Source organism: Sturnira hondurensis, unplaced genomic scaffold, assembly GCF_014824575.4.
Source record: "Sturnira hondurensis isolate 20B ecotype Veracruz unplaced genomic scaffold, ASM1482457v3 Scaffold0004152, whole genome shotgun sequence".
Lineage (NCBI taxonomy): Eukaryota > Metazoa > Chordata > Mammalia > Chiroptera > Phyllostomidae > Sturnira > Sturnira hondurensis.
This window is the reverse complement of record NW_028076783.1, coordinates 1902850-1915182: the sequence shown is the minus strand read 5'-3', so window position 1 is coordinate 1915182 and position 12333 is coordinate 1902850. Positions and strand designations below refer to the sequence as shown.

At 42.4% G+C, this 12333-nt stretch overlaps 1 protein-coding gene across 1 annotated transcript in view; it reads left to right on the top strand.

Annotated features, from left to right (window-relative positions):
- SGCD (sarcoglycan delta) overlaps positions 1–12333 on the top strand; it is a 359332-nt gene that overhangs the window by 275211 nt on the left and 71788 nt on the right. The window lies entirely within an intron of this gene.

The window sequence follows — 12333 nt, the reverse complement described above, 5'->3', positions numbered from 1 at the left end:
GGATATGAAGATAAGCTGCAGTCAACAAAAAATTTCTCTGAGGACTTAAAATTGAGGGTTTGGAGCAAGAGGTTGTCTGCTTTGGAACTGCGAGATTTAGGCTTTGTGGTGTTGCAGTGTTTATTTCTTGCTGTGTTTTGTGGTACCAAAAACCTCTTCAGTTAGAGAACTAGTCAGCAATTGGAGTTGGTCAGCCCCAAGAAAACTGGTGTCTAAGAGTAATGGTTTTATTTTGCAGATTTATTTTTTCCTATGTAACAAGCTCCCCCGTTACCTGGGATGACATGGAGTTCAAACTCCCTTGGGAGGTATTCTGCGTGCTGGTAGTAATCTTCAGATCCCCATATGTGTGCTGCCTAATTTAGCAGGAAAGGGCTGAGATTCTGTGCACTCACCACCAGCAGCTGTAGAGAACAAAAAAGAACAGAGACAGGCAGACAGATAGACAAAGACAGAGATAAGGCCTAAAAACCAATCCTGCCACCAAAGGACCATCCCCAGCCCCCAGGAAGAGCCATAAAAAATGGTATGATGATACCAATATAACTCTTACTGTTGACCATGCACATGTAGTCATGAAGAATTCAGTGAATACTGGCTTTCCTTATTTCTCGTAGTTCTTTTGGCTAACACCAATCGCAGATCATCATAACTAGCATGGAATAAGCACTGTGTAAAGATGTCAACCATGAGCAAATGTACTTGTATTACACAGTCATACCTGCTCTTTCACAATGTCATCCTAAGAACTCTGTTATCTTAAAGCAGCGATGGCCACATGGGAGCTTGTGTTTCCTTAAACAAAAGCACATTCTCACCTCATTACAAAACCCAGAGCATTCTTGCAAAGCCTGTCAGTCTTTATGAAAACAGAGAAATAAATCGGGCCAAAGGAAGAAGCTAATTGGTGGGGAATGAAAACCTGTTCTTAGTGAAATCCCAGGCAAGTAGGCTGTGTCTTTAAGATTATACACCATCCTGCGAGGTTTTACATTCTACTGGAATAACTGTTTTGGTCAGTGCTTCCAGATGTGCAGAAGGCACTCACATACCCGTGTCAATGGGGTGCAATGTTTCTTATCAAGCACTAAAAGTGGAATCTTCCCAGCAAATCCACCCAAGGGGACCCCCGTTTCAGGGCTCAGAATTTGCTCTCAGGGAGCACGGTGACTCCTTGTGCCTCTGATACCAGAGCTCTTCCCAGACAAGTCATGGTGGATTGTGTCCCTGGCTTTCCACAGTCTTCCTTAGGCGCACCATTATTTTATTTTTACAGAACTAGTCAGTAATTAGTGCTGGTCAGCCCAAAGATGAGGGCTGACTAAAAGAAGCTGAATTCTAAATATAAAACAGAATCTTTTTGCGGGGAGAGGAAGCTCTCCATTAACTGGAAGACTTGAGAAATATAAGCGTAATGGATGTAGGCTAACTTGACTTTAAACAGAAAACTTAATTTTCTGTAGTGGAAAACAAACCCAGCCCACATCAAACACAGAGAAACTCTTCAAGGAACAGCCCACTTTAGAGCCCCAGACTCGGAAGGACACAGAGCAGAGTCCTTGCCCACACAGCACCGTAGACACTCCATCACCCTCTGCCTGCAACCTGTGAAACCCAGTCACAGGTAAATCTTCTCAGTCAGTGCAAAAAAGTGAGGGCTTCAGGCAGTTGCTACATTTTTCAGTGCTTACTCTAAAACTGCATAGAAATAAAATGTTCTGCCAGGAAGTGTAAAAAGATTTTAATATGTAACGTTAAAACTGGCCTTTTGTTTGCACCCATCCGAATCGTAGTGACTCTCCAGAACCTGAACTGAGTCAGGAGCCTAGAACGTGATCATCAGCCCCTTCATCCTTTTGGAGTTTTTCTTAATGGGAGAATCTCTGACCAGATAAAAGGGTAATGAAATGTGGTTGGTTGATTGGTCTAGATTGGCACGTCTGTGAATGTTTCACATCTGTCCTTTCATGATACCACACCGTACTCTCTGCTATTGATTGGAATTGGCCTTGGCTATTGAGTAAATCAGTAATGAACTTGGTGACTGACTCTTGTGGCCTCTGGCTTTACACTGGATCAGTTTTACTAACCCAGGTCATTCATGTTCGGTGTGTCTTCTGGTCTTAGGAAAGTAGAATTTCCCAAGGGAGGTTCCTGGAGTTGTACCAGCAGGCAGCACTGAGGGAACTGTCCAGGTGAAGTGGAGGCAGGTGCTCCTCGGTGGCAGCGGGTGGAGGGGAGGGGCACTGAGCTGCGTGTCAGGGACCCACTGCAAACCCACCCTGTGGCCTTGAGCTCGCCTGGAGCCTGACATCTGTAAACAACCAGGTCACCTCCAGTTCCAAACAGCCAATTCCTTTATATTAGTTCACTATTCATTTTTAAATAAATTTAGATTTAAAGAAGAGATATTCTTTAAATACCTCTTATGAAGAGGTGTATTTTGGGAACAAAATTCATAAAGATTATTTCCATGCACCCTTTGATTGGTATTCTCTGTTAATATCTTACACATCTATGATATGTTGATAAAACTAAGAAATTAATGTCAAAGTCCTAAAAGGTATTATTATATATAAGATTTGTCTAAAAGGATGCACTCACCTGAATGTCTTATTGATTAAAAAAATGTACAAAAAGGAGATGAACAGAAAAGTCATTTATTGAGATGTGAATTAATGGATCTTTAAAGCTCCCAATGCAGTTGAGTTAGAATGTTTTTAATGTTTTAGTGAGATTTTCTTGATCTCGCTTATTAATGAGAAACAAATTGAATTAACAGACCACAGCTTATGTATACATAGGCTGTCTTCTAAAATAAACAAGCAAAACTTAAATATTTGATACGTCCCTCACTCACCCCAGTCAGTCCAACGTGAAAAAATAGTGTCCATTTCAGAGACCTTTGTGGGGGTGACTTTTGTTTCCTCAAGCCTCTATCTTGGCCGCTGGAGGGATTTTTATTGTTGTTGTTTGCTTGTTTGTTAATGAGAAGCAAATTTTAAGCACCTGGTATTTCTTCCTAAAAGATCTCAGCTCTTGGGGAATAAACTCAAGTTTTGTTTTACTGCCATTATTTTCCGAGTTACTGTACTTATCTCATCTGCCGTGTATATAAATAATGCAGGGTTGAGCTGAAAATCACAAAGGATGGCTGCTTCCCTTCAGACAAACAGAGTGTGAGTGAGGTCTGTGCCCAGCAGCCGTCCAGGACAGCGTGTGTTGACCGTTCGGCCAGGCTATTCTGAACCAAGGACGTGTCATGCTGGAGGCACTACACCTAACCATATACTGGCCACTATGCCTGTACTTTGCAGGGGAGAAACTCATTTTAAATAGAAATGAGATTTTAATAAATTCATGATTTTAAAATGTGAATATTTTAAATGTTCTCTTGTTCACTATTTTCCTTCCTGGAGTCTATAAAAAGACAGATGAAAAACTCCCTGATCGCGGGCTGTGCAAGATCTGAGACAGGAAATGGGCCGTTCAGTTCTGCATGTGTATTTTCTGTAAGAACAGAGGCTACTTTTGAATGCCTACCTTGTGGTAAAGATTCTTTTCAAGAATGAGGTTTCCTTGTAGGATTCTGTTCCTAAAGAAACAGGAAATAGATTGTGGAATCCTGTTTCCCGGACACATGCTGGGGCAAACGTAAAGAAAGAGAGGATGGCATAGACCATTGTCCCTGTAGCACCACCCCTGTTCCTCTAACCATAACTGATAGCTTGGGAAAAACTGCAACAGGGCAAGAAGCCAGAGGTCTTTATAAAAGAATGCGTCATCAGCCAACGTGACGATGTGTTCTTACGCTGTGTACACTGTGTACACAGGGGTGTCGACCAGACTTTACGTTCAGTGTTAGAGCAGCTACTGTTTACCAAGCACTTTTTGATGCGTATAAGGAGTCAAGGCATCTGCTAAATACTTGGGATATAGAGATAAGTGAGTACTCGGCTAATTTATAGTTAAGGAGAGTAAGGCAGAAGTGAACCTCATGGCATAAGGAAATCTGATAAGGACTGGGATAGATGCATGAACCAAGTCAGGGGAACACAGAAAATGGCAGAATCTGCCTCAGAGATTTAAGTGAGGCCACCCAAAGGAAGTGGCATTTCAGTTGCAAGAACAAAGAAAAGACAAAACCCAAGAAGTAAGCTTCAGAATTCACAAGGCATGGTTCTGCGGAGCCATTTCATGTAGGGGTGAGTACCCTGAAATAATCCTGTAGCTGCCAAGAATGTTACTGTGTTATTTACAAACTCATTTCCTTATGACAGTTGAATTCTTGAATAGATTGTGTGGAGGCAATTTCAAATATGGTCACAAAAGACTCTAAAGAGTGTGACAAGTTTTACAATGTGATACATAACATAATTAAGGGCTGAAAGGTTCACAGAGATCAAACCCATTCTATGGCCCCAAATAAATAAGGCATTTCTTTGCTGATGTTTACTTTTTCTCTACACTATTACCAAGGTTTTAATAAGACTGACGAATTCTAAGCTATATCTGTTACTCTCAGTAGGCACTTGGATATTCTGTAGGATGTTTTTCAATGGATAGAAACTAAATCTGAATTCCTTAGGGAATGTATGAGATTTAATCTACGTATATCACAGGGAAATAAAGATTAGACAAGGTTCCCACAAGCTGACAAAAGTGAATTTCTTCCCTTAATTTTATTTTAAAATGTATGTAACCAAGTAAATATTTATTGACCCCCTGTGTTTGCTAGTTTATGTGACCAGAACAATCTGTCAACCCTTTGGGGCACAGCAAATGAGAGGCTTGGTAACACTGCTCCTCCTGCTTGGCCTCCTGGAACTCGCGATCCTGAAACTACTGGATCACCTGTCTGATCCAAAAAAAAAAAATTCACACACACACAAATGCACACACCACACACACATAGGGCAAAAGAGCAAGAGACACAGACAAAGAGAAACACACTCGGAGAGAGAGAGAGAGAGAGAAATGGGGAAGAGAAGCTATGTGTTGAGCTTCTTACATGGCGTGTAGGCCAATACAACTGTGGAAGAAATTTTTGAATTTTCCCCCTTTTAAACATTTTGCAGACATGTTCTGCTCTGTCATTTTCTTGATCTCCTCTTTCCTCCCTCACACCCCCCACCATAAAGCATTTAGACTAAGTGTTTTAGTTTCGTGTTGTATGTATAGGATTCAGAATTATTAGATCACATGGCATGAATATGGGAGCAATTCAAAGGACAAATGGAAATATATAGTGAGCTAAAGAATAGCATAGTTACTTAAGGGAATCACCAAGTAGAAGAGTTGCTTTGAAGGTGTCCTGCGCTGGGTTTGAACTTGGCCCCAGTGCCTATCTGCTTTGTGAACTTGGGCACATCTCTCAGTTGTCCTAGCCCTGGTGTCCAGAACATGGAAGAAGCCCAGTGAGTAGTAATTCCACAAATGTCAGCTTTTGGAAGGAGGGGCCAGCTGCTCTTCCTGGGGACTCGAAGGCTCAGACAGGGGTTTTCAGAATTGTTTTTCAACCCATAAAAAATTCCCATAGAATAATGGAAACTAACAATTGTTTTTCAATTAAAGACAAAAAATAAACGGTTATGTACTTTCATCTACTAGCATTGTGCATGAAAGAAAATATATTTCAACTAACAGAGTAGAGGAGATGTAACCTTAGAATAAACACAGCCCATAAATTAAATACACTTAACTACATTAACTTATCATCTTGCCTCCATTTTTCCAAAGATGCTAGCTAGCAACTGCAGCACTCGACCCCACACTCTGTGATGCCTGCGGGGAAAAGAAAAACAGAGCTGAAAGCTGTGGGCCAGGGCCTAAGGAGGCCCACTGCATTTGAAGCTTGTCCTGTTGGACAGCCCATTTTCCAAGAGCAGTCATATATATGCCCCTATTCTTCTTCTTTCCCTTCCTCCTGTATTCCAAAATGCCATCACTCTTCCTTTTTTTTCCTGTTAGTTAGTATCTGCACTGTGGTTAGAATTTGTCTTCATATTTTCTTTTCCTTTATCTCCAAACTTTCCCTAGGGCGCCCTTTTCCATGGTTCTTATTCTTCGTAATAGATACATGGTATTCCCACCTTGCCCTTTGCTTTATTGATCAATGTTTTTGGAAATGTGGTAGAGATTGTATTTTTAAATATTAAACTTGCATGTTCTGTGTGCACGTTCTCTCCATGTTATAGTTCTGCTGTTAGAGGACTGGGAAGGAGCGACAGGAGATAGCAGATGGAGGATAGGAGGCTAGGATGCAGGGAAGTCCCATTCAGACAGGAAGAGGACATTGAAAACCCAACCGCGTGCTCTCTAGTGAACTGTGGGAAGAAGAATATGGGAAATACAGGAAAGCAGGTTGTGAAATATATCCTAATGACCTTTTTATGGGGGAAAGAAATGAATTAGATAGGTTTTAAGGAAAGTCGAAAGCAAGGAGTCATCATGCATCTTCATTGGGGACTCCAGGAAGCCAGCCTGTAGGGCGGGCCCACAACCCCCTGGGTTGTCATGCGGCTGCAGAGAGAGAAGGACCTAGGTCAGCACACTTGCATCTCCTTCAAGTCCTGGAGGATGGTGGGGAGGGAGGGGTTTGAGAAGCATCTCGTGGTGTTGTGTTGAACAACTTATGTGCAGATGGGCAGGTTCCTGGGCAGGTTCCCTGCAGCGGGCTGAGGGCCCCACTACAGACAGTGCTGTTGGGGATGGAGTGGGGGACGTGCCCAGAGCTCGGTGCCCAGAGCCCCATGCCCACCAACACCTCTGAGACCTGACTCAGTGGTGCCGGGTAAGCACAGAGAGAACCAACCAGAACTCACTCCCCTAGGACTTGTGCATGGGTTGCTAGCTGGATGCCCACTTGAACAGCATTTATGGAATTGGACTTTCTTTGTTTTTTTCACCACAAAGTCACAGAAGTCCCCTTCCTCCATGTCCAGAATGATATCCTAAAGAGGGAAAGGAAAATGGAGACTCATTATCCTAGAAGTAGCTGAAACTTCAGTCACAGAGAAGATAGGAGACTAGAATAAATTTAATTTTCCCCAACAATCCATAAGGATAAGTTTGAGAGAAAAACTAAATCACGTAATAACCATAAGAAAGCCATTTGTTTTCATGGATGAGTACAGATTATACATTGGCCAGCCTGCAAAACAGGGGAGAGTCCCAGTCACAAAGTATCTCGGTGACTTTGCCAAGCTTCCAAGGCTATGAGCCTTTGTCTCTGTGTCTCGTAAGGACCACTGAGTACGATCAAAGGGAAAAGGCACTTTCAGAATCCATCATCTGATCAGAATCCAGCACCTGGTGTTAGCGATGTTCATTTCTCGTTACGTCTTGGGCCAGCCCTGGTTGGAGCACAGTCCAGATCAGATGCTCAAGAAATACTCCCCCAAAGTGGTTCTGAATTTCTAATCTTTCAAGGCAGTGAGGTGCTGGGGGAAATGCCTGAGTAACCAAAACACTCCACAAGCCTCCCTCAAAAACATATACTAGATTTCAAAACTTGGTAGGAAAAACTATAAATTATTTTCTTAGCTTTTATATTGATCATAGGTTGTGATCCTATTTGAGATATATTGGGATAAATGAAATATTATTAAAATTTAAAAAATCATGCCTACACTCTCTGTGGAAGCTACTACAGGCACCAGCATGGGCAGGAGACACCTGACCGTCGCCTAACGGCCAACCATTTCCATCTGCATTTGAGAGGGGCCACAGGACAAGTATCGTTGTTATCTGAGACAAGTAGCTTTTCTTCAAAAATTAAAATTCTATCCTTTAGATGAAGTCTTTGACAGAAGGGTCTAAAATGTGAAAGAAGCCATTCAAGAGACTAAGCCATCGAGGGGTGTGATGGTAATAACACTGCACCTTTACTCATGTTGTCAGAGCAGACGTGACATCAGAAATAAGTGCTAACCTCCCAGCCATTCAGAGCAGAAGGGACAAGAGTGCCTATTTGTTGAAATTCCTGAGTCGGGTCTACCTTCTGCCTCAAAATAGAGCACTGTAACTTTATTATTGTCTCTGTCTTTATTAAAATGTCAGCAGCTGCCATTTATTATGTAAAATGTGTGTCCTATTATTCTTGAAAAAACACACAATTGCTTTTAAATCTCCTCCCCCCCCCACCTCAGTGAGATGGCCCTGCTGGCAGTCTAGATGGAAAATCTTCCTTAATTACAGCCTTCACGATCCTGGCTCCAAGCCAGACTTGTTTAATTCCAATTATAACCTTTTCAAAACAAAGAGTAATGGGAGTTTATAGAGGAACAAGACGACAGTGGTTTTTACCTGAAATAAGTCGAGAACCAGAAGTGATCCCTTTTTAAAAATCAGCTACTGGGTATCTTTTTCTCCTTGACCCAGAATTCTCCACGGTTTGTTGGAATATAATAAATGAGAGTTGAGACCATCAGACTTCAGAGAGAACTAAGTGGCCTTCCCTGACTTCCTGTCCAAGTTGTACTGTCACTCCCTGTTTGCTGTTCTTCAGTGGCTCCCACTGGCTTAAAGATGAAACTTCCAAACAAAAGCACTCGCCCGGAACCTACAAGCAGCCATCTGGTTCTGCCTGGTGGCCCCAGCCTCCCATCGCCCATTACCCTTTCCACCCCTTCCGACCTTTCCTTGTTTTTGTTTCTCTCCGTGCTCTCCTCTCTATTTTCCATTCCTTCCATTAAACTTTGAATTCCTACTCTCATATTTCAATGTCCGAATGTTCTTTATTCTGTGGCGCTTCCCTTCGCTAATGCCCTGGATTAAGTTCACGGATGTACTATCCTCTCTTTACTTTTTGATCCTTTCAGGCTGCTTCTGTTCTCTACTTTTCTTTAAATTCAGAGCGCAGGCTTTTTAACTGGGACCTTTTCACACGGTTGGTGACTCAAGGAGGTCTAGTTCACTTTTAAGAGCTGAGCACTAAGCATCTCTTGGCAAGTTTTGTTCACATGAATGTAGTTTGTTGGGGAGTGGGCTTCCAGGTGGGATGAGCAGGATGGGATTTTTAGGTGGGTGGCCCAAATGTCTGAATCTGTAGGTCTCTTTTCTTGGGATGGTCAGTTTCCCCAGAAAGGAGTCCTGACCCCTTATTCGGGAAGAATTTTTGTAGCTAGTACGTCCTGGTGGGGCCTAGGAGTTCTCACTCTCAATATGCAGGTTTTCATTTAATTCCCCGTTTTCAGTATAGTACTGCTGATCTCAGCTGTCCTATCACAAAGCCTGAAGTTCAAGTCTTCCATAGTGTACCTTAGTCTATTTGAGCTTCTGTAATGGCATACCATAGACTAGGTGGCTTATATATGATAAGAATTTCTTTTTCTCAGTTCTGGAGGCTGGGAACCCTAAGGTACTGGCAGATCCAGTGTCTGGTGAGCGCATACTTCCTGGTTCATTGGCAGCTTTCTCACTGTGACCTGGTGTGATAGAAGGAGCAAGGGCGTTCTCTGGGGTCTCTTTGATAAGGGCACTAATGCCATTCATGGGCGTCCCACCCCTGTGAACTAATCATCTCTTAAAGGTCTGCTTTCTAATACCACCACTTCAGTAATTAGGATCTCAATATATTAATCGGGTGGCACAGTTTTAGTTTGTATCCGTGAGGGTGGCGATCGCCTGGGGATATACAGTGAAGAAACCGTCTAGGGGTCCAACAATGTCTCATGGAAATCTCAATCAATCTTCTTAGTTTCAGCCCCACCAGACTCTCCCAGCCACATGCGTGCCTGGCCCCACTCCTGTATTGGGCCAGGATTCTGCAGCTTGAATTAACTTTTGGCTTGATGTCCACCAAACCCATAGGCTCTTAGCATTCAGTTTTATGTCATCTGCTAATGAAGTTACTTTTTGTTGTCTTTTTTTAATTTCCAAAGCTCTGTCCACATCTTTCTTCTACTCTTGCTGCCCCTCTTTTTCTTTATTCTTGTGGGTTTGTGTCCTGTCTTGTTCATTTAGTGTCATTATGTTAGAGCTTCAGAAGGGAGCAGAGGTGGGTGTGTGTGTGGAGTTCGCTGTTGAATCAGAAGTCCTCTCTCCTCAATTGGGAGGCTTCAGCCCTCCTATCTTTTCTTTGCTTCCTCTAAAATGCCTTAGAGTTTTCACTTAGATCCTTGCCTTGAAACATTCTTCTCTGCTCTCTTTCTGGATAACCCTGTTTATTTTCACCTCTCAGCTTGAACTTTACTTCCTAAGAAAATCCTTTTTGGCATATCCCTAGGCTCATTATGGTCTGCCTGCTTCAAACACACATGACACCATACACATCATTTTTGGATTCACTGGCTAGATGTTTTCTACATTTAGCATTGCCCACAGAGGGGTTGGGGTTAGACAGATCATTACAAATTCCATTCCCCCCAAAAGTGAGGGGAAGAAGATAAGTAACTACCTTCTTCACATTTGTTTGTAAAGGAGAGCTATCAAAGTCTCCTGGGTCCCTAATTTTGTCTAAGCACTTATTAATCTCATGTCTTTTATTTTGTAGCCATACTAAGTCATTTGCAAAAAGAGAATCATTCAGTATTCTTTCTTTTACAAGCAATCTCAGAACCTTAGGTTTCTGTCTCCTTCATCCGTGAGTATACACTAATACTCTTCAGCAGAACTGTGCCTGACTTGGAACCTCTAGCCTGTGGTCCCCATTCATTTTCTCCACCACGGTAATCCACAGATGAATGCCAAGTTCCCTTTCCCCTATTACACAGTTCATCACCATATCCTACTCATAAGTGAAAATGAGTTTTCAGTTTTTTTGGATTTCTTTCAAAAACACCCCCTGACTCATTAATGCCAATTTTCTTTGCTTGGTATGGGGGCTCCAGCCACTCAGTCTGGAATAACAGAGACCAGCGGAATCTGAACCCTTTAACAACCAAGTACCATGTCCCTAACCTTGAATAGAAAATAGATGCTAATAAGTTCAAGGTCTTAAAAATATGAATTATAGCCATTTCACACTTAGTGGCAGCTTCATGCTGAAGAAATAGCTTAAAACTTAATTACAATGCTTGTCCCTTCATTAAGTACAGATGACATTCCTTCAATAGATTTTTGCAATGACATTTGAGGAGAGGTGTTGAGAAACTCATTCATTTTTCCTGATGGGGAATATCGACTGTGTACTGATTCAAGAAAAATGTTGACACCCTTTTTAACGTGATGCATCCGTCTATTAGTTTATGGTTCTCCCTCTGGTCCTCATGGAAAGCACTTTGGGAAATGAAGAAAATGCCTTTGAGTCTTTGAAGGCAGATGCATTGTAGAAAGCATTCGTGCTGAGTGGGGTGAAAATGGAGATCAGGAGGCCCTGGACTTGTGATCACCTGCCCCTGTCAATGGCTGGGCTGCACTTTGAGGCTGCACTGGTAAGACACACAACCATGATGGGTTGGACACGCCCCCTCTCTGTGCCTCTGTCCTATTACAATAGGACACTTCAGTAGCTCTTTCTAAAGCTAGATGTCAGTTCTTAGGGAATGACATATGGAGGATTTTGCTTCAGTGCCACATTGCAATTCCATAGCTTGAGTTACGCGGTGACTAAGTTAAGTGAACGTGTAAACGTACAACACCCTCTCTCTGTGCAAGTTGTGATATTCTTACAAAAGGAGAATTTCTCTCTTTATTCTCCTTTGCCTTTATCCTCTTTGCCTGGAATGGCAAAGGAGTGAGGGTGGAGAACCAAAAGTGAGATAGTGTGACATAAGAGAGCTGTTTCTAATAGCTGGAAGTGGTGAATTATTGCCCTGGACAGTCATGAGCTTCCTGTCACTGAAACTCATCGTAAAGGGCAATGTCATTTCATAACTATTGTAGAAGTGTGCCAAGCATCAGAAAGAGGAAAGGTTTTAACAAAATGACTTTCAGATTTGCTCTAGCATGAAGATTCTGAGCTCAGACTTCAAAGGACTACTCACAGATATAGTCCTAGCTGGGACCCCTCATTAAGTTTAAATTCCTTGAGAAAGCTCTATTCACTGAGTAGTTGAAGAACAGATCTGTGACCAGCATTGAATGATTCTTTTTCATTTTTCTTTGTACTGTGGTATTAGGGGAATCATTCAAATTCTTAGAGTGCTTTATAGATTTCAAAGCTTTTTTACCAACACTCCCTCAAAACTCCCTCAGGTGGGATGAGAGGGTTTGACTTCGTTGCCATGTACAGATGGGGAGACTGAGGGCTGCTATGGGACACCTCCCCATGTGGCTGAAAGAAAAGACCCTCTCCTTGCGGAAAGCTCAGTAAGATCCTGAGGTTTTGGTACGTGGGGCAGAGTCTCTGACCTTGGCTGCAGTCAGAGTGAAGTGTAGAAGCAGAGCTCT